Here is a 22,082-nt window from a genome sequence, read left to right on the forward strand (position 1 = left end):
AGGTCTCGATCTTTTTTCTAAGAGGTGCTCCCTGGGCGTCCATCTGGCTCTCTTCATGGAATGCTTCAACAGCTTGTGGGGATAGCCTCTTTCCTGTAATTTGGCCGTGAGTGCTTGTCCATGGAGATCAAACTGCTGTGTTGACGAACAATTCCGCCTCACACGGAGAAATTGTCCGTATGGGAGGTTATCCCTCAGACTCCTAGGATGGTAACTCCTGTAGTGAAGTGCGTTGTTCTTATCAGTTTTCTTTTGATACAGGGAGCACATGAGTCCGTCCGTCTTGGCTGACACTTCCACATCAAGGAAAGGTAATGATTTAGAATCATAGCTCAGACTGAATTTAATGTCAGGGCTTCTATTGTTCAGCCAGACGTGAAATTCTTCAAGCAGAGCAGAGGACCCATTCCAGACACACCAGACATCGTCTATATATCTGAGCCATTGCTCAATATGATCTCTATAGGGGTTGTTAGTATACACATATCTCTCCTCGTATTGGCCCATGTAGAGGATCGCCATTTCAGGCGCAAAGGGACAGCCCATTGCTGAACCTTTGATTTGCAGAAACATTTCTTCCTCGAATGTAAAAAAGTTCTTTTTTAGAGCCAGTGTAGCGAACGAGACGATGAGATCAGTAGGGACCCTATGTGGACGAGGTCTGGTCTCCAGGTACAATTCAATGACATCCAGGCCATCGTGCTGCAGAATCTGCGTATACAAAGAAGATACGTCCATGGTGACAAGCAGTTGAGAATTGGGGTCAAATTTAAGGCCTTCGACTCTATTAATGAAATCCATGGTGTCTCTCAGATATGATGGAACTTGGACAACAAGAGGTTTGAGAAATATGTCCACAAATTGAGAGATCGGTTCAAAGACGAGTCGCACCCCGACACGATGGGGCGTCCCGGAGGTGTTTTAGAGTCTTTATGCACTTTCGGAAGAAAGTACAGATGGGGAGTTTGTGGATATTTCTTCACCAGGTATTCGGACTCCTTTGGACCAAGAATCCCTGCTTCTCTGGCCCCATTCACAAGTTTGGTAACCTCATCCAGTATCTGGGCTGTAGGGTCTTGTGTAATCCTGCGGTACCAATCCTGGTTGTAGACATGACTTCGTCCTTCGGTTCTGTATAGGTCCTTGGACCAGAGAACCACAGCTCCTCCTTTATCTGCAGGCCTTATGATGGCCTCCTGCTGGTTCTTCAATTCACGTATGGCTTCTCTTTGTTTCTTAGTGATGTTCCCAGGTACGAATGGGCGTCTCTTCTCAAGCATATTCAAAGATGACATGACAGAGCGCTCGAAAGCAATGATGTTCTTCGAGGTGTTGTGGTTGGGAGGGCAAAATGTTGATTTGTTTCGAAGACCTGAAGCTTCTGTTAGAACCTGATCCGGCGACTCTCTGAAGAACCATCTCAATCTTATTTTTCTAAAGAATTCCATGACCTCCAATTTGATTTTGGTGAAATCCATAGCTGTTCCAGGGACGAAGGAAAGGCCCAGTTCTAAGACTTCTTTTTCAGCTTGAGTTAGAATTTTTTCCGAGATGTTGATGATTGAGGATGGTTTTACGACTTGTAGTGCTGTTTGCGTGTGGTCATCTCCCACTGTGGTTTGAATCGTGTCCGTTTCTGCTGTTGGGCCTGGCCTAAAAAAGGCCTTTTGGGGGTGTTTCTATTTTGTTGATTCCTATTAGAAGGACCCTCACCCGCATCAGAATCTTCCATTGACTCGGAAGAGGATGTCTCAGAAAACGTCGTGAATCTTTTCTTTGATCTTCCTTGGTTAGTGTTGAGGTATCTGATGGAGTCCGACCTGGTGTAAAACTCATCCTTGAGGTATGGATATACTGTCTCGATGTTAAAGTTTTTTTGATCTTTCTCAAATTTGGTGGTTTTGAAATTAATGGTGTTGTCCCTAAATATAGTCAAATCTTTATCGATCTTTTCAAGGAGAGTTTTGGCCTCGAGCTCAGTATGATTGTCTTTTATGGCTCGTAGCTGTTCCTCAATTTCCTCCTCCTTTTTTAAGATTCTTTGGGCGGTTTCCACTGTGTGCACCATCAGATCTCTGCTACATTTTGTGCTGATGAAACTGAATCCTTTGCGGTACACGGGGTCATCTGTGAATATGACAGGTACATTCTTAATCTGGAGCCCCCAGGGTATCGTTCCTGCTCTAAGATTCGCAAGTAGGAAATTGCCATGAAGCTCTGTCCTTACATGTTTTTTACGGAGTCTGATGAGTTTTTCTGCGAAATTGAGCTGTTTAGACGTGCTGCTTAGTTTAACTGAGGAAAAAAGGGTGGAATCAGAGAGGAGTTTTTGGATGTGATCCTCACTGAAAGACAGGGTGTCCCTTTCAGCCATATTTAAATTACCAGGCGAAACCGCCTGAGTGCAACTAATGCGCACAATCGACAGACATTTAGATGTCGAAATGCGAAAAAAACCTTGCGGGCAGCCGCCCACTCTACCAACGTGTATACAAAAAGGTTTTGGGTCCAACAAACTGACCAGCCTAGACCTCAACAGTTGCGAAACAGAACAAAGTGGCTAGCCAGGATACTCTAAATTCAAATTAGAACCCACACAGCCCATATGTACTGCGTGACCAAGCCATTTGTTTAGCAAAACATTTATTTTAGTTCATGATCAAGTTTCAAAATTCATAAAAACATGTAATCAAAAGGAAACCACTGTCAAAAACAGTCAAGTCAAAAGCAAAAACAAACAATTGTGTGCACAATGAATACAAAATATGCAAACATTGATACTGAATATTCAAACATTTACATGACACCAAAGTGCAACTTAAAATACAATACATACATTCCAAATCAATTGGGATCAAGAAACATTACATAAGACATACACAAAAAACCAGTCCTTTAACTAAAATACCAGTGGACAGGCGGAATTAAGGGTGGAAAGCAACTGCCTGCCTGTCTCACAAGACCTGTGACTAAATATTCAGTCTGGTTGCACGCAAGGGCCCACGACAGTGGAGTAAGTTGATCCCTAGCTGCACCCTGTTTTCTTGTCACAGGCTGGGGGTCAACGCGTTTCGAACCAAAATAATTAAAGGTTCTCCTCAGGACAGGGACTGGGTACGATCTTCACTGTGAAAAAAATTGAAAGGGGTGGTGTCAAACTGGTAGTGTCACAATTTGAAAAAACTCTCTGTCTATCCATAAGTACGAAAAAAAGTTACCTGCACCACGAGCAAAAAGGAATTGCGGGAGTGGAGTTAGACTGTAAAGCAGGACAATTAATCTGTGAAAAAATGAATAAAATGAGTGGCAATCAGGGCGATGAAATCTACTACTTGGGCACACTCACCAAGCTAATGTGTTTCTAGGCAATCAAGTACCTGAATAGAGTTGAAAAGGTGTCGAAACACAGGGCGCCCGCGAAGCGGTGCGCTGTTGGGAGGTAACAGGGTTCACATTCCTTGTATCAGCTGAGGAGGAAAAATAAGAAGGAAAAATAACCCACATCACTCCAATGATTTGCGGCACTTCTCCTACCTGCACGCCGTATGCCAAGGGAACCGGCTGTGTTTGAGACAAAGTCGAAGAATCTTTGTTAGGTTAATAGCGTTTCCAGCGGGAATAATTCTACCGCACAAACCGCTAAAAAATTGTTTGTTTTTGCTTTTGACTTGACTGTTTTTGACAGTGGTTTCCTTTTGATGACATGTTTTTATGAATTTTGAAACTTGATCATGAACTAAAATAAATGTTTTGCTAAACAAATGGCTTGGTCACGCAGCACATATGGGCTGTGTGGGTTCTAATTTGAATTTAGAGTATCCTGGCTAGCCACTTTGTTCTGTTTCGCAACTGTTGAGGTCTAGGCTGGTCAGTTTGTTGGACCCAAAACCTTTTTGTATACACAGAGGAACTAAGGGCATCGCTTGGTGTGGGGTGGGGTGGGAAGACTCTGCAGCGCTCATCCTTCTTGGCCTCTCGGCGGCATTCAATGCGGTCAAACGTAAGATTCTTATTGACTGTGTTGAATCCCTGTGTATTAGTGGCTTAGCTCTCCCACTATTAGCCTCCCTTCTCACACAGAGTGCACTCAAGTGTCTTTGGTTGGCTACCACTCAGATTCTTATTTTCTCCCGTGTGGGGTTCCGTAGGGATCATCTCTGAGCCCGACCCTCTTTAATCTTTACATGGCCACGCTAGCCACATTAATCAGAAATCTATGTTTTTCGGTTGTCTGTTATGCTGACGAGACTCAAATTGTTGTCTCAGTTGCTGGCAACCACAAAGAGTCAGAGGCCACCTTCAGCAATTGCATGCAACAAGTTAAATGGATGACGAGCAATTGTCTGAAGTTGAATTTCAATACAAACATAGGTGTTATTGCCTGGAAATAATACCTCGTTCTGGTCACCGGACTGGTGGCTGGAGGAGCTTGGCTCCATTCCAACTCAGGTCACGGAGGTGAAAAATCTGGGGGTGATTTTTGATAAACATTTGTCGTTTGACAAACAGGTGAATGTTATTACTTCAAGAGCCTTTTTTACGTTAAAAAATTCTGAGAAAGATTTAACCTTTTCTTCCTATGGAGCTGAAGAAACTAGTGTGGACTGCCCTCACCCTATCCAAAATAGATTACTGTAATGGTCTCTATATCAATTTACAGAAACGGCTCCTTAGCAAACTACAAATTTTGCAGAACTCAGCAGCTTGTCTATTGCTGGGAATAGCTAGACAAAGCTCAGTGGTTAAGGCTGTAGGGGAGCTTCATTGTCAGACAGTTGATAAGAGGATAGACTTTAAGGAGCTTTGCATCGCCTTTAAGGCCTTACATGGAGAGGCCCAGACTATTGTAAAAATATATTGATCAGATACATTTACGCTAGGCCACTTCGATCCTCCTCAGCAGCCAACCTTCAAGTATCCAAGATTAGAAGAATGTGTTGGGTGGTAGAAGCTTTGTGTATGGTACAACCAAACTTAGGAACGCCTTACCCCTGGACGTAAAGGCCAGTTCTTCACTATTTGGTTTTAGAAAGAATCTTAAGACTTGGCTTTTTAACTTATAGCTCCATAACTAGGTGTCATAATGATCTTTCTGTTGTGCTACCAATGCCAAGATGCCCTTGGGCATTTGAGCACTTTTAAAACTTAATTTCCTTTTATTTCATCTTAGGGCAGGAGCAGAACAAGTTGCCAATTTCCCCACATAATTTGTATTCTGGGCAAGCTTGCGACAGGTGGGTAGTAGCACCACAGTTCCGACAGACAATATCAGAACAGTTGCCCTTTACGACAAAAGGCAGGCTGCCCTTGATACACAATGAACCCTCTATGAGGACCAATGTTAAATGTGACTGGGGCGGTGTGTTAACCCTTCAATCCCATTTGGGTCTGATTTAAGAGTGACCATATACCATGGTGTCCCATTCTAAATGCCACAAAAAATGTTTAATTTGGTCACTACCCAAATTTTGCTACAGAACCGGAGCAAAAATGTATCAATGAGGTGAGTTTCTATGAAAGGATTGTACACGTGGATAATCAAAAGAAATTCTTTAGGTGGCGACAGCCAGGGCAGGACTGGCCATAGCGGGCACCAAGGTGTGGGCCAGTTTTGGAACCCTGGGAGGCCGTTTTTGTTACCAGGGCCAGTTTTGCAATATCGGCCCACTGTAACAAAAGCTGTAGTGGTGAGATGGGAGTGTTGCTTCTAACTAGCACCCCATTTTCCAAGGGCAAGATATCTTTTGTTTTTAAAACCTTTATTAAAGATAAAAGCACATATACAAGTTAAGTATATTACATGCCTAACCAGTAAGTAAAAACAAGAGGAAAAAAACTGTGTATAAAGAGAACACCTATCCCTGATCGCATTGCATAGAATCATATTTACAAAGATTTTATTTATGGTCTATACAAATGCCAATCCATGTAACCCAGTTGCAGGGTTTGAAAAGGGGAGAGATCCAATGTGGTGGGAGGACTTAAGTGACCCAACTCTTCCACTGTCCATTTTCCAAAGGTCTTGGGCCAGCTGATCACCCTGTGCCACTTTATCCACCTGGTCAGTTTGTCCAAAAATATATTTCTGTTAGCGGGGGTTCATGTCTTTGTGGAGAAACAGTAGAAGAGTCTGTGCTTCCTATAGGGTTTCTTTCCCACAGTTCAATAGCAGTAGGGAGGATCCAACCACACAAAATCCTCTCAAAGGATACAACATTTTTGCACTATGGAGATGTAAAGGTTTTAACAAGGATAAAGAAGTTTGTGCATATTTGCAAAACCACAGCAGGCGATAAACTGTCTATTTATGCGCACATCTATCCTTCGGGCACGGTGCAGAGGGGGCTATCCTCTTTGATGCTGGAAGGTTTTTACCAGTAAACAAGCATGATCGCTCATCCAAGCCAAGTTACTCTGGCTATGGGAAAGTTCTCGATGGTTCATTATCTGCCACACAGAAACTGACTGTTGTTCAAAGTATGGGCCCAGCAGTGTAGGTTGTTATCGTGCTATCAGAGCCCCGTTCAGGCATTCAAAGTCCTGACACAAGTATGTTAACAGTGTGTTAGAGTCCAAAGTTATCAAAAAGGACAGCAAACCTTTGTAGTAAGGAGTAACAGATTGGGCCAAATGCATAAGATTATTTGGTACATACAAAGCGAAACCTCTTAAAATAGCACCAACAAAATAGAGTGTGAAGAAACTGCCAACGGATGAGTAAGAGTCAGTGGTGCTAGAGACTGTGTGACAAAAGAGTTTGGAGAACAGAAAAGAGGCAAATTCTTCTACCCCCCCCCCTTTTTCCAATGCTTGCATACCTTTATTCTGCTGAGTTGTTCCATCTTGGAACCCTAAAGGAATGGAAAAAGTAGTTTAGCATCTTTTTGTAACACAGGTTTTGTTGGTGGAAATACCATCGCGATGTACAGCATCAAGGGCATTAGAACTGCTTTAATGAGTAGAACCTTGCCTTCCAAGGTCAGCTTCCGGGTGGACCATAAGAAAATCTTCACCATCCTACCATGTACCACTTCCCAATTCTTTGAGGTATGCTCTTTTGCTGCAAAGAAAACGTCCAGGATTTTGGTAGGGGCAGTGGCGACAGGGATGTACAAGTTTGCCAAGCTGTCCCAAGGCCCCATTTTTAAACACACACACACTTGTCTATATTCTGTTGCAGCCTGAAATTCTTGAAATAAAGAGACTCGTAATAAGGCGCTGCATCCTGCTGGCACATAGAATGGTAACATCATCCATGTATGCCACTGCTTTTACCTGTCTGCCAGGGCATCCCGGCACAAAGGCCCCATGTATGATTTTGTCATTGGGAACATTACACAAAAATAGCTCCAGAGCGCACACAAACCGAGCCGGAGACAGTGAGCATACCTGACGTACTCTGGCTAGGATGGGAAACCCCTGTGTGTAGAAACCACTTATGATAACACTGCATGCAAGTTTATACATGATGCACAGCACATGGATCTCATTAGGAGGTATCTACAGGGGCTGCAATGCTGTATAAAGAAAGACATAAAACACATGATTAAACGTTTTTTGAAAATCCAAACTGAGGACCCCCAAAGGAATATGGCACTCTATGTTGTACCAAATTACATCTCTGATGGTGGTCAGGTGGTCAGGCTGTCCTCAATAGAGCACCCTTTTATGATGCATGTCTGATTCTCTTGAATGCTAGTGTGTAATGCTGCCAGTACCTTTGACACCAACTTGTAATCAACATTGAGAAGAGAGAAGGGGTGCCAGTTCTGCAGCGAAGTTTCATCTACTTTCTTGAAGAGCAATATTAATTACCCCTCTTGAAAAATCTTCAGTGGATGCATTTTGCTCAAAACTATTATTCACCATAAAAAGTTAGCACATAAGAGGCTAAAGAATGTATGGTTTGATTCCTGGGTCAAGCCATCAAACCCTGGACTGGAGCTCCTGAGTACCAGACCCCTATTGAGTGACTCTCCAAAGTAATGTGGAGTGTTTTTTCTGTATGTATAGTATAAATACTAATCATACATCATAGCTTTGAGGAGTTTAGATGTCACGTCCCGAGTGTACCCGGCGTGGGTCTCCACGTTCACAGCAGCCACGTTTTCAGATTGCTATGTGTGACATTTTTAGAATATCAGTGTAATTATGAGTGACATTCCAACAACTATGAGTGACACTTTCTCCCGAACAAAATCAAGCAATGAAGACAAGGGAAACATAAAAATATTAGGAAATTACACCCATTAGAGCAACAAGAAACTCTAAGAAGATGTTAAAATTGCAGGAAAGCACCAGAAATGGAAGGGCACACACAATTTGGCCGAAAAGTGTAACTTTTTTTCAAAAAGACACATTGAGCAATTTAATAAAAATCAATTTGCTGATTAAAGTACGGTGCCACCAGCTATTATTAACCTGTGGCTGAGAGTAAGTTGCATGGCTATTCTAAGCACATAACATTACAGTACAATGAGGCATGATTGGGAGGGGGGTTAGGACAAGCCTCAGAAGAAGAGGCTGACTGAGTTACACATAGCCTACCTATGTAGGCTGTATTATTTAAAAAAGACATTTTCTGAGACACTGACTAGCAGTAATAATTCTAAAACTCAGCGTCCGACCACTCTGGCCAGGGTCCGGTAAGTTGCCCCGTGCTATGACCTACGAGTAATTGTACCAATGTGTGTCATGCTGCAGGCTGTTAGACTAGTCTAAAAACACATATGGCACAGTATTGTTTACTTTAAGATATTCCAGCTATTTGGCAGAAACATGTCGAACCGCCACTGCCATTTGATACTTTTGCATCTCCCTTGCTACCCTTGGTCTCACAGATCAAAAAGGTAGTAGCAAGAACAGAAATTAAACAGGGCTCCGAAGACTTGTTAATATCCTGCAGTTTCCATTCCTTGACTCCGACATACCCTTTGCAGCCAATAGAAAGCTGTTGAGAGGCAGAGGGATGGGGGGTGGGGGGAAGAGACAAGCAGGGTGTCAAACGTGCATGACAATGGGAGAGGGGTGGGTTGGTCAAAGGGTGCATGATTTCACAACTAGTACACCAGATATTTTGGTGAATTTTGTCGATGACTTTATAGTCCATTTATTGGTACAGGTTCTAGAACTCAGGATTGAGCTTGAGGTACCGACGGAGCGTGCGGGGCCTCGTAGAACCTGAGCAAGGTCCAGGTGAGGTCCTTTCCCCTGTCATGATGGAATCATACTTTCCAAGTGACATGGAGGTTTAATGTTCATGGTTGGTACAGGTCGTATCGTTTCCAACCTTCATAATTTATTTTTTGGTATGTTTTCTTGATTTAATCACTGTTCATTCAATAACAAGTGCAACTATCTAAAGAGCAGAGTCCCTGATGAAAGCCATGGGACAGGTTGCCCGCTAGGCAGAAACATGTTGGCCTGTTACTAGACAGATATTTGTGGACTGTCTCCTTTGCACTGTTCTGGTTTTTAATTAGGGGATGTTGTTCGGCTGAAGAATACAATTTATGTATGGAGGACACATCATCCTATTTTAATTCACCATTTTTTTGTGTTGCACTAGAATGTATTACCCATCAAAGATTAGCTATCTGATGGCGGCTCATTTATGTTGGTAGGACCAAATCCAAGACCAGCAACTAATGGTGTGGCGTCTTTGTCCCAATGATCAGGGAACCAGCCAACTCACACCTGGGATGGCAAGATGATAGGACTGATCATCAAGTCGTTTTGATGGTAACCCATTGCTCAATGGTTTGGATTTTGCTAACCAATCTTTAAAAATGGTCTGTACAGTGTTTATTGCTCTGTCACATATTGGTAGTTGTTCACCCTTGTTGTAAAGGCTGTCCTTTGGTGACTTAAGCACCCCGAGACTTCGGTAGTCCGTATTGGCGGCCCAGCCAGATTAGTTGGCTGTTAGACCCCCTGTGTTCTTTTGTGTTGTACAGGTTCTGGAAACCCACTTTGCTGAAGGGCTTGGGTATCCCACCCATAATTGAAGAAGATTTGGTGAAATGTGTATTAAATGGCCCGTGTTAAAATACATCTTGTCGAAAAACACAAACAATGGATAAGTTTGAAAGCCAACTCCAAATATAATTTAGCGTAATAGTGTAATAACGTTTAGAATGGGTGTCAGGTAACTGCATAATCATAATTAGTATCTGGCAATGACAGTAGAAGTGCGACCAGATCTTGACACAACCTAGAGGTAGCAAGAGTCAACAACCCAGATAGTGGCCTTGTTGGGGATTACTTTTTGGAGCAATATATAATATCGATACATTTTTAACTAAACCCATGAGCACATGTGTTGGTTTAGCTATAATCTTATGCCTCTGAATAGCTGTAGTGAAAGAGCCACTCTTGTGATTTTGGCACCCTATGATGACCCTCAGCCACCACCATTTTAACTGACTTTAGCATGTTATTTTACCCTAGCCTTAATGTAGGATGGTCCTGCATATGCCTGCTTCTATTTTGTTCTATAATCTTGCTGTCTTTCAATGGGAGCTGTTACGGAGTGGAACAGTCTTGCCAAGAGCAGAGCGTGTGGGATGTGCATTTGAAGGTGTGCAGTTGTGCAGGAATGTGTATTGTATTGTACATTGGTGAGAATTAGAAGTTCTTACTATTGGCTGTGACATGGTTTAATCTCATTCTGTTTTCTGACTTTACCTTGCTTTATGGCAGTGCTTAGCTTTGACATGCTTTCATGTCATCTTGCTTTTCAATGCCATATTGCTTTAGGCCTTTCTGTGTGCATAACCAACTCCATTTTCATGACAGAAGCTATTTTCTGTGCTTGTACGTAGCTGCTAAGTGGAGAGGGCATGTTTTGCTCTTCCTCCTGTTTTTCACACTTTAATGACTAGAGAAAACCAGTTGTTCTCAGAGGAATGTACATGGTTCGTCTCGAAGCCATAGCAAAGGCCTGATCAACCGATGCCGTGGCCTTGGAGCAGACTGGTACGGTCTCTCTGAAGAACGAGGGGGCGAGGCTTGCTAGAAGCTTCTTTATTTAGGGATTTGTATTAAAAAGGGGAGCCTCCACTAGTCTGGCGGAAGTTTGGGAGTTTGGATTCCGAGTGAGGGCAGACGTGTCTATCTCGGATTGAACCCTGATTGCTGAGCTCTGATCCCCGGCTGTATGAAGACTTCCCCCAGCCAGAAGTGGGCAGTGTATGCATCAGGTGATGTATTGAATTTTGTGGTTATTGCCATTGTGATGCGAGCAAGTGGCTGTGATCGTTTGAGGCGTTTTCTTTGTGGTGTGGGAGGTGCACATCCAGAGTGATCCTCTACTCTATATATATCTTTCTGATCTCTTGCAGGACGTCCAGTATATCTCATCAGTTATTGCTTGTTTATTAATCAGTATTATAGTTTGCTCAGTTATTGATTCATGCCTTTAGATTATAAGTTTGTTACATATATTTGAATCTTGTTCATTTGGTATTTGAGATAGCCTTTGTTTAGAGAGTATTATGTAATAAATCCAAAGCCTTATTGTAAAAGTGATCGAGTCTTTGCATTTTGTTAAATAAAACATCTTTTCAAAAGTGCTGTTTGTTTTGTGTTGAAGCCTTGCTGTGCCAGGGGTGGTAAGACATGGTCAAAAGTGTATATTATTCAAATGTGCAGTGATATATTTGCCTCCCAGGTGGGAGTGCAGGGATTGGGTGTGGCTTATTGGTGAGAAGCCACATTCAAAACATTTTCATGTAGGAATGGGGCAAGACTGACATCTGATTTACTGAACTAATGCTAGAATGTGACAGACCCTGTTCCAGCCCCACTGGCCTCTAAGCAGCCTTAGCGACCCGCTGTCTGATTCTCCTTAGATCAATGTACTGCTGCAGAACCAACACATTTTACATTGAAGTATATTCCGCTTCGTACAGTCAAAGTGTACAAAGCAGACACACATTTGCCATGAATAATAGAGCAGTTTTAATTTTAAAATATCAACTACAATGCACCAGTTTGACGTGATCAGAAATGTGATTTTTTAAATATATAAAGTCACTATTCCAAGGAAAGCGTTTGTGCATCTTTAACTTCTTGTGTTATGTTCAGATTGACATTACTTAACTGGATACAATTTTATCAGATATCTGGTGTCTGGCCCGGGCCAGTAACCCGCGCTACCGGGCAGAATGGCATCATTAGAGCACTCCAAGGGAGCTCCTACGCCCAAACCCACAGTGGTATCTGCTGCTTTGCTAGAGAACATGCTTGTGTCCTTGAACTGCTTACTTCTGAACACTGGATACCCTCCCCTCCTGGCTGTCCTGCCTGCAGCTGCCTAGGACTCACACAGGTTGCGGGGCTCTTTGTGAACTTGCCTTGCCACCTTGCACCAACCCCTTGCTGGACTGGTAGACCTGCCCTAGTTGCACTGTAGGGCTGCTCTTCATCTCTCCCACGGAAGCACCAAAATTAAATATGCCTGCTATGATCCCCCAGCCAGAACCCCTCTTTGCTGCTGTCCGAAGTTGTTCGGCCTCATGGAAGCCATAATTAATGCAGCAGCGCTTTCTGCAACAGTATTAGATTAAATTACATCGCACTCCTAAATTTAAATTAATGTGATAGTGTTAGTGACTGACAAATTATAGTAAGTGAGTTCACTTACAGTGTTAGTCTTCGCACTCTTCTCTCTTCCCAGGCTAAGACAGCGTGACTCTGCACCGACGATGACAGGCCCTCAGCCTCTCACCGCGCTTAACTATCATGTTGCCTCATGTTGGCTGGCCAGAGCTGCTGGCGGGCAGCATGACCATTTAGCTCCCGAGCCTGCCTCCCCCACACAGCGGGCAGCCCGGCTAGGCAGGGCAGGTCAGGTCAGTCTGAGTGACTGGAGGGAACAGCAGCATGCTGCGGGCCGAGCAGCACCATTCCCCCCGGTCCCCTACGAACAAGTGAGTAACACTCAGCAGAAGGGCCAGTCTGCAGCAGAGGGAGTCCTCACTTCATTTAAAAACTCCCGGCTGCACTTTCTGGAAGCAGGATGGGACGTGATGTCCTCCTGTGATGCTACACTGAACGCTGGGCGGGCTATGGCGCCACTCAGGCTGTCTAGTGACTCAGAGCCCCGCTGCGTGCCCCACAGGAATAAAAAAAAAAGATACATTGTAGCAGCACTAGCTGCCACTATCGTAGGCTGAGCCTGAGTTGCTGGGAGGGCTCCCAAGCCTACAGGAGCAGTCCGTGCAAGCACTGATGCATGCCACCAGCTGCAACACACTGTTCCCAGCTCGCTGTGACAGCTCTCATGAGCATTAAGCGTGACAATGCATTTCAGTGCTGTGATGCGGAGCACCACATTGAAATACATTAGTGTCACGTCTGATGCGTGATACTTAGCAAGACTGCTGGTGATCCTTACAATGTATGATGCAATCAAAATCTCCCACCAGAAGCAGCGGTGTGGCAACTGTAAGGAAAGGTTTAATTATATGAAACAGTTGTTCTTACTCCGGTTTCTTGATGGGGCCATACACAGTACATGTTCTAAGAGTTATGCCATCCATAAGGAGCGAAAGTCAGACCGCCCACCCTGGGCAAAGTATTTTCTCATCCAGAAGCTGACAGTTTTTTCTTGAATAAAATGACAACCCCATCATTTTTTATTATTGCCACCAGACTGGTGGTTCACCTATCCAATACTGTTGAAAAGAAGAGTATTTAGGCCGAAAAACGAGATGGCACTCCTGTAAACAAATAATATTAGAGGATAAATTGACACAAAAATCAAAAACGATTGTTCTGCTTAGATCAGTACACATGCCCCTCACATTGCAGGAGGCAATCATCACAGCCATGGTGAGGTACATCAGTATGTTAATCATTTTTACGACTCCTATGACGCATCCACAAAACTACCCTCTTCGCAGTTCAAACTTATATCATGGCTCTTGGAGGAGAGTATGGGTACCAACCCTTCCTGGTCAGGCGTGTTTTCTAGGTTAATTACCTGGGTGTTGCTCACCTCCAAGACCAGAGTGACATTTTCGAATACCTCCTCAGAATCCAGGAGGTCGAATAGGGGATCGAATGTCACCCCCCCCCACAAGCTTCTGTTCTGAGGAGGACAGATGCCACTTTGACAGTGTGGGGAGAGAGGCCTCCACTGTTGGTTTGGCACCCTGGCTTTGAGCTTGTTGGACTTTGCCAGTGACCACTCACTGTAATCCGGGTCAAAAACAGGAGCCTTTCCCACCACCACTAAATTAAGAGACGAAGCGGTGTCTTTGTGGCCAAACGCAGGTCCTTCGCTGCCTTTTTAATAACCTGTGCATTAGGATCACCAGACTCAGTGGGTGGGAATAACTGATGTCACAGGGCAAACAGCTGGGCTAGTAAGCTTGGATTAGAGAGGAAAGTAGGGTGAACCACCTCGGAGTAGGCAGGAGGCACCTCTCCTGCTTGCCGGGCTCCAAGCATTGCATGGTTTTCTAAAACTGCTTGCTTATAGCGCTCAATCTCCAAGGGCTCCAACTCCTCCTCCATTATCAGCTGCCTGAGCTGTGCGAGTTCCAGTACCGCAGGAGAGGCATTGTCCTCAGCAGCAGCCTCCTGCTCCTCATCTAATGCAGTTGACTCTCTGCTCTGGTAAATGATTAGACCATCATTAACATGTATTATTTCAGAATCCGTTATCTCTGACATAGCAGGTGTAATACTTGTACCTGAAGCAGCGCTATTAACCTGGGGTGGTGTGGGGGACTGGGAGGATAGCCCACTCAAATCAGCTGCAGAAGCATAAGAGAAGTGACTCTTGAGGTAGGATCTGAAAAGATGCTCTTCGCTGCCACTTAAATTGCATTTTTTCAGGACAGAGCACTGATGAGCTTTGTGATCTGTGGCCCCGCAATTCCTGCACACCAACCCGGAGCCCTGTTCTTCCAAGTGTTCAAAATGCTGACAGATTCTGCAAAACAGAGGCTGCCCCAAACATACTAGAAACCCCTTGTTAGACCCTAGGGCGAAAGTCTGGGGGGGGGGGGGTGCAAGAACACCAATACCATTCAGGTCCGGTTTGAAATTGACCACATACTTGTGCTTACCATTTCAAATACAATAAATGTTTTTTCTAGCTTTTGCCCCCCGCACTGTGGAGCAATACCAGTCCTGGAACACTTCAATTAAGTGTGGATTAGTATATGTGTTGTGCATCTGTACAACCAACATTACGTCTCTCTCCTCACCTTTCTCCATGGAGTGAGTATGAAAAGAAGCACGTTGCGTAACATTCCGGACAGTTACAAAAGGGATGTCCCCCAAAGACATCCAAACGAGGCCAGAAATGAGGACAGCCACCACTACGTATGCGTGCAGTCAGATTCACTATTAGGCAAAAAGGGAACAAAAATTGCTGCATTACCTCTCAGGTCAGGATGCAGGTAGATCCGCACTGCAGGGCAGCCACCTGTGGCCGGGGCAAGTGATACACACTTACAGAGGCAGCAGCACCTGTGTCCACTGTCTGACTTTCGCACCGGTTCAGGGACTGGCGTGGCACAGTGAAAATACCTGCACTTAGGACAGACCACAATCCTCCTCTTACAGACCAGCAAGCCGAGGTTACAATGAATAGATGGGGGAGGGGGGAGGAGGAAGCCTGAGCCCGCAGGACCATCCGGGGTTGTTACCCTTCACTGCTACAATATGCTCTGTAATGCTGCCATCAGACAGGTAAGGCTTCAGACAACTCCTCTGCTTACAGATTTTCTGGAAAGAGCTTCCTGGGTACCCACCAGCCTATGAGTTTCAGCCAGGTCCGTATCAAGCCAGGAGTCACAGGCTAATCCCTGCAGCCTTATGAATCCCCAGTAGGCCAAGCAGCGTTGTTCAATGGTCCCACACCCGTTTACCAAGCCCAAAGCTAACTGCCAGGGAATGAAGGCCCAACCCACGGGCAGGAAAAATAGGTTTTGTTGCCTCAGTGCGCCCCTTCACCTTTCAGAAGCGCAACCTGGCTCCGGTCATGCCAGAGTGATGCAGGCCTTTAAGGATCTGGAGTTACTCCCAGCATTAAGCACCAAAAAAGCACAGTTGAAATTACACTTGATCTGAGCCAAAAGCCAGAGAAGCAATAGCCCAAAAGGTGGCAGAATTAACGCCTCCTGAAACAATCTACCTGGCTCACTCAGGCAGGGGTCATCCTTTGCACGGCCATTTGCGGCCATTTTGCCTCTTTTCAAGGCTCCTTAAAAGAGCTCAGCAAGTGCCAATGGAAAAGAGGCCCTAGCATCAGGCCTTCCCCGGGCTCCCAGAGTTCTCAGTTGTAGCCTCATTAAGCGTTAATTACCATACCCAATCGCCCTCTTTCTAGCTTTTGCGTGCCCCGCCCTTTCTGTCCACTGCCTCTGACCTACTGGCCGGAAAATCTAACAGCCAGGCGATTTTGGTCATCTGGTCAGACTGCCATGGACAGCTCCTTGACAGCAAGCGGCTGGCACTTGCACTGGACTCGCCTGCCCTGGAGCTATATAAATAATGATTATAGATAAGGCTTGGCCGTTCGTGTCAGTACAGGGACAGCGGGTAAGGCAAAGAAGGAAAACAACTGTCTTTCCTTCTTGCCCAGAGATGGCAAGGAAAGTATACACTTTTCCGCCGCTGGAAGCTGCCACCCCACATCTCGCTCGCTCCCGCCCTCTCTCGCTCTCTCTGTCTCTACCTCTTTCCTCTTCCCTTGCTGTAAACCGTGACTGCAAGGAACGGCTCTTACCCTCTCTTTCCTCCATTCGTTCGCTTGTTACTTGATCTCTCCTCTACCGTCATGTGCTGAGGACTCATGGAGATTCTACTTAAGATGAGAAGATAAAAAACATATTCAATAGATTTCCATTATTCATATTCCAAAGTGCACAAGTGACAATTTTGTAAAAAGGATTTAACAAAAACATAATACTATGAGGAAGGAAATTCCGGCACATTCAAAGAAACCCCCATCCCCAAAGAACTTGAAACCCAGATTATACTGCACAAAACAATCTGCTTTTAATTCAGAATGAAAAAAACAAATGCATGTAAAACACAAAAGGTGCACAACGTCTCTTAAATCTGGCTTACTACCCCTGCCCAGCAAGGTTTATTAAAAAAGTATATCCCTTGTGGCTCCAGAGGACTCCTCCAAAAAAGGAAGGAATTAACACAGAAGCAAGATTTAAAAAAAAAAAAAAAAAGGATGGGCTACAGCACAACATGTAGGACTAACAATCTTCCCTAAACTGGCAAATTTCTCAAGGTACACAAACGTAACATCTTAGCCACCAGGAGGGTTTTCTGCTTGTAGTTGCACTGGTCCCTCATTCCCCACTGCATCAGTCTTCACACCCCAAAGCCAAAAGATGTTATCTAACACACACTTCACCATGGGACAGTGGTTCTCCTCCCATTCGCTAAAAGACAATTATTTTTGAAAATGTAGCCCAACTTAAACCCTCACAAAATGTATTGACCCTCTAGAAGGTATTATCCAAAGACACTCTGTTGGTGCAGAACAGGGTCATGTCATCCATGTACAGCTGAATAATTAAAAATTGTCTTCTGCTGTCTGGATTTGAACACCTATGAATGTTGTAGCTCCATCAATCATTCTACTCAAGAATTCAATACAAACAAAATTATGGACATGAAATACCCCTGGTCCACACTACTCATCACACACAAAGAATGACAGCCATTAACTGTACAGCACCCTGCTACACACAGACTCATACATTGCTCTCACAGAACTAATGAACTGGGACCGTGAACCCATTGCTTTCAATCCTTCCCCAAAAACTGTCTGCAAATCATATGCATCCTCAAAGTACAGTCCACCTGAAAATAAATCAAATCCCTCAATAGGGACAAACAGATATTATTCTTCCATTTGCAGTGCTCGTCAGATCAGGAAGATCAGTCCAGAAGCAAAAACCTCAACCGTTTCAGTCGGAAGCTTCATATAAACTTGTAATCCATGTTAACAAGTACTTAAAATCAGCCCCCTAGCACCCTACTTATGCAACATAACAACCATCCCATCTCTTCTCACAACATATATTCCATTCAAAATTGGCCTAACCTCTCAGTGGAACTCAATAGGACGTCCATACAGACCAATCAACTTTCCTTTCTTAAATAAGCAAATTGCCAAGACAAGTGTTTCCACGTTAACGTAAATGACAATGCTTTCCTTTTGATGATTGTACTGCACACTTCGCGTGAAGCATCTGACATAAAGGAGGCATCTCACTCTTGGCATACATCTTCCAAAAGAATCATACTACCACCTCCCCCAAGCCTTCTGTTCCTTATCTTTCCTGCTTCATTCCTCTCACCCTTCACCTCATCTCCCTTGATCTTTCTCAGACAACCTGCTTGCTCTCCTCTTAAAAAGAACAACCTGATCCTCAACCAAAATTCGGCAGTCTACCAAAAGTCCTTCAAAGTCCTCCATCCTTCCTACTGACCCTCTCTAAAACACCTCCTGATCCTCTAATCTTCCAAAAAGGACACATTTAGCTTCCATGTTCCTCTCCCTAACTCTGCTGCATTCTCCACAGACACCACAGGCACCATGTGATGTGAGAAAAAACACTGGTTTCAACATACATCTCTTACATTACACAAAATCAATCCTAGATTTGGACTTTAAATCTAGACTGTACCAGGGTCAGCTTGATGCCCAGCTTCATCCTCTGCTTCTGTCCTACCTACCCTACACTCTTCTCTCAGCCCCAGGGTTGGACTACAAGTAAACATCCTTTAACCCATACCCTCCCAAAATCCCTCATAGCACATTCTCCATTAGATCTATGGCCCACAGTGCCGTCTTTCCTTGACAAACTAGTATTAAAATCCCACGTCCAGATAAATGGTTACCCTTGTGAGGCATGCTCCACTACACATTTGTTTCTAAAACACTCACCTCAATTAACCCCTTCTGCGCTGATGACGAGCTCAGCTCGTCATGAGTTTTACCTGCCGTGCGCTCATGACGAGCTGAGGTCGTCATGAACCTCGGGGTTTTTAAAACTTCAGTGCGCAGCGGGAAAACCCGCCGCGCGCATGTGGCTAAGGAACCCACCCAGCCATCTGCCATGCTACAACCCTCCTTAAACCAAACTACCAATCAAGCAGAATGAACTAGGTAGCTATTTACCATCCACTGTCAGCCATATCAGGGGTACAAAAACATAATGCAGTATACAAATTACACATTACAACATAATAATGGATTACAAAGAAAAACTCAGGGAGTGTGAGCACAGAACCTTCCCCCACTCTAACTTTAATAAATTTCGACTATTCATGGTGGCGCCTATCTGTGAAAGTCTTCCTACAAATATACTAATATAAATAAGATGGCATACGGCTAAGCTGCTTAAGTAGGTGGATTGTATTTGTATCAATGCATGTAACATTATATGGAGATCTTTCTGAGATTGAAGGGCCAACCAGGCATTTATCACTGCTATTTGAATGAGAAGTGCTATGTTAAACACCAAAATGTTATAATTGTGTCAACTGGTCACGAAAAGTGCTGTAACTAATGCTTTAATAAAATAAAAAATAAATAAAAATGAAAAATAATATTAGACCATTAATATGGAACACAAATGCTTTAGGAGGGAAGCTGTTTTGTCAAATTAAGGACAAGTGAGAAGTGTGTAGTACGAATCTGTGAGGTAGATTCTTTTTGTGAGCAGGAGTTCATCATTGGTTGATTCTAGTGCAGAAATACGGAGTGACTCAATGTCACTAAAAAAAGGTGAACAATAATGAGCAACGTTTCACCCCCACATGAAAAACCGTTACACTCTGTCCATGAGCATACTAGGGATGATCAAGTAAGGCGTATGATCACAGCACAGATCTCCAAGGGTCAATATGTGCTAACTAGGGGGAAAGGGATGCAGAAGTGGGAGTTTAGGGAGGCAAGACAGAGTGCAAGGAGGGAAGCAACAACCAAAAACCCAATACAGAAGATTGAAACAAAAATCTACATCATACAAATCAATCACTCAGGATCTCCTAGCCTCCAACCTATTCTAACACACAAAAGCCTAGGTCCTTAACCGCAATCGTCCTTTCTTTCCTGCTTTTGCTATGCAATGCTCTGGACAGCTCCATAACTGTTACTGCTTGCACCACCCTTTCAGTCACTTTCTCCTATTTCTTACCCACAGAAAACTCAATGTCATTGCTCCTTTATTACCTTATTATTGTTATCACAGGTGTGATTAAAATAGCTGGGCCCATTCATGTGCATGCCATGCAAGCACAACTTATTAAACCTTCCTCCCACACTCATATTTGCATCACCTGCGAATTTGTTTGTCAGCTTGGGGAGAACAAATGTATTTCTAAAGCGAATTGTAAAGTTTATTTGTGCAGCTTACCCTCTAAAAATCCTACATAGGAACTTCACTAACCAGAGGCCAATAAAATAGTCTTGTCGCACCCAACTGTCAGCATTCATCTCTACTTGGTGCTGACTTACGTTTGCAAGCATCATATGATGCGAGCTATGCAAGAATCATTTTGTAGCTTCAGGAAGTCAGTGTCCACATATTTCTTCTAGATAATAAGCATGTTCAACTGCGTTTGTGGCAAAGTCTTACGGCAATTTACTACATTTCAACTAGTCAGGTATGGTGGCTCAGTGTACTAATGCATCCATCCCAAAAGTCAGTGATTAGCTTTATGGACACAGGATCAATTCGTGTCAGGTCCAGTCAGCCATTCATCCTTCCCAAATCACTAAAAATGAGTTGGTTAACAACAAACATCAGTTATTTCTGTGCAAGAGGCCCAAGAGTGAACATACACTTTACGAATGCATATTATGGTATATTATGTTAAAGCACAAGCAAAGATGCACAGCTTGTCAAATCATAAAACCAATAAGACACTCTTTAGTAGAGACCTACAAAAACATGGTGCTTTCATCCACCACAGGACTCTAGCCCAGTCTTTGTCATGTGGTCTGACATCTCCCATAAGATTAGTTTTCAAAATTCTCCGTGCTGCTCTCAGTGAGTGTTTGCTGTCATCTGATGATGGCAACTGTTATCTTGTTGATGGCACCTTGCAACTGTCCAAATGTTCCTCTGTGTGTTCTTTATTAAAGCTCTGCTTAATTTACTCCTTTGCCTTTTGAGCAACAGGGTAATCAACAGGATGCTTGGTGCTAATGCTTCCTCTTATAGGTAGCTCACACATGCATAGGTACGCTGCAGCATCATAGCTTGTCAGTATTGAGTTCACTGCACATTCAGGAGCTGGTGGCCCACTGGCCAATCAGCCTGCACTGATCTCTGTATTGATGCAGGAGGACTTGATCCAATGCCATTTTCGAACTATTCCCTTGTAAAAATTCCAAAAAGAGCAGTTCCTTAATACTTAGAAGAAATGAAAGTAGCAACTTCAATGTTTCCCATAAATACTTGCCTCGTTCTTTAAATTCTATTTGTAATAAGGTGCATGCATTAACAAGACAATGGAAATTATGCAGAAGCGGATGAACAAATTATGCAGCATAGCTGACAAAATGATGTGACAAAAAAGCAAGTTTTGTGGTTTCACGAGGCAATCTTATCAGTATTATGTTGTCATGTAACTATTAATACTGCTTGGTAAAAGTTGCACCTCATTAGTATCAGTTTAACATTTCAGTACAGAAATGAGCAACTGAAATTGACCAAGTAAGATTTGTGGAGAGTCTATACCTGCACGTGACCATATGATGGTATTTGTTTAGTACATTTTGATTTGGTTGAGGTAGAAGCTATTTTTGGTGAACTCTGAAGACTAAGTGACAGATCATGGATTATATAACAAATCCATATCTATGCATAAATCCTTGCTGACGCAGAATCACAAAATTCAAGTGGCCCTGTGTACAAAGCATCAACCTACATTAATTCGGCATGCACCAGCCCTAATCGGAACACATTTTTTGATATGCTCAAACCTCCACCTCCCCAAAAACACTGAAGGGTAGTGAAGCAGGGTCATATTCTCCCATTAATAGAATTTCTGTCCTGACTCCATTCTTGCAGAGGAAGCCTTCC

Source organism: Lissotriton helveticus, chromosome 6 (genome assembly GCF_964261635.1).
Source record: "Lissotriton helveticus chromosome 6, aLisHel1.1, whole genome shotgun sequence".
Taxonomy (NCBI): Eukaryota; Metazoa; Chordata; class Amphibia; order Caudata; family Salamandridae; genus Lissotriton; species Lissotriton helveticus.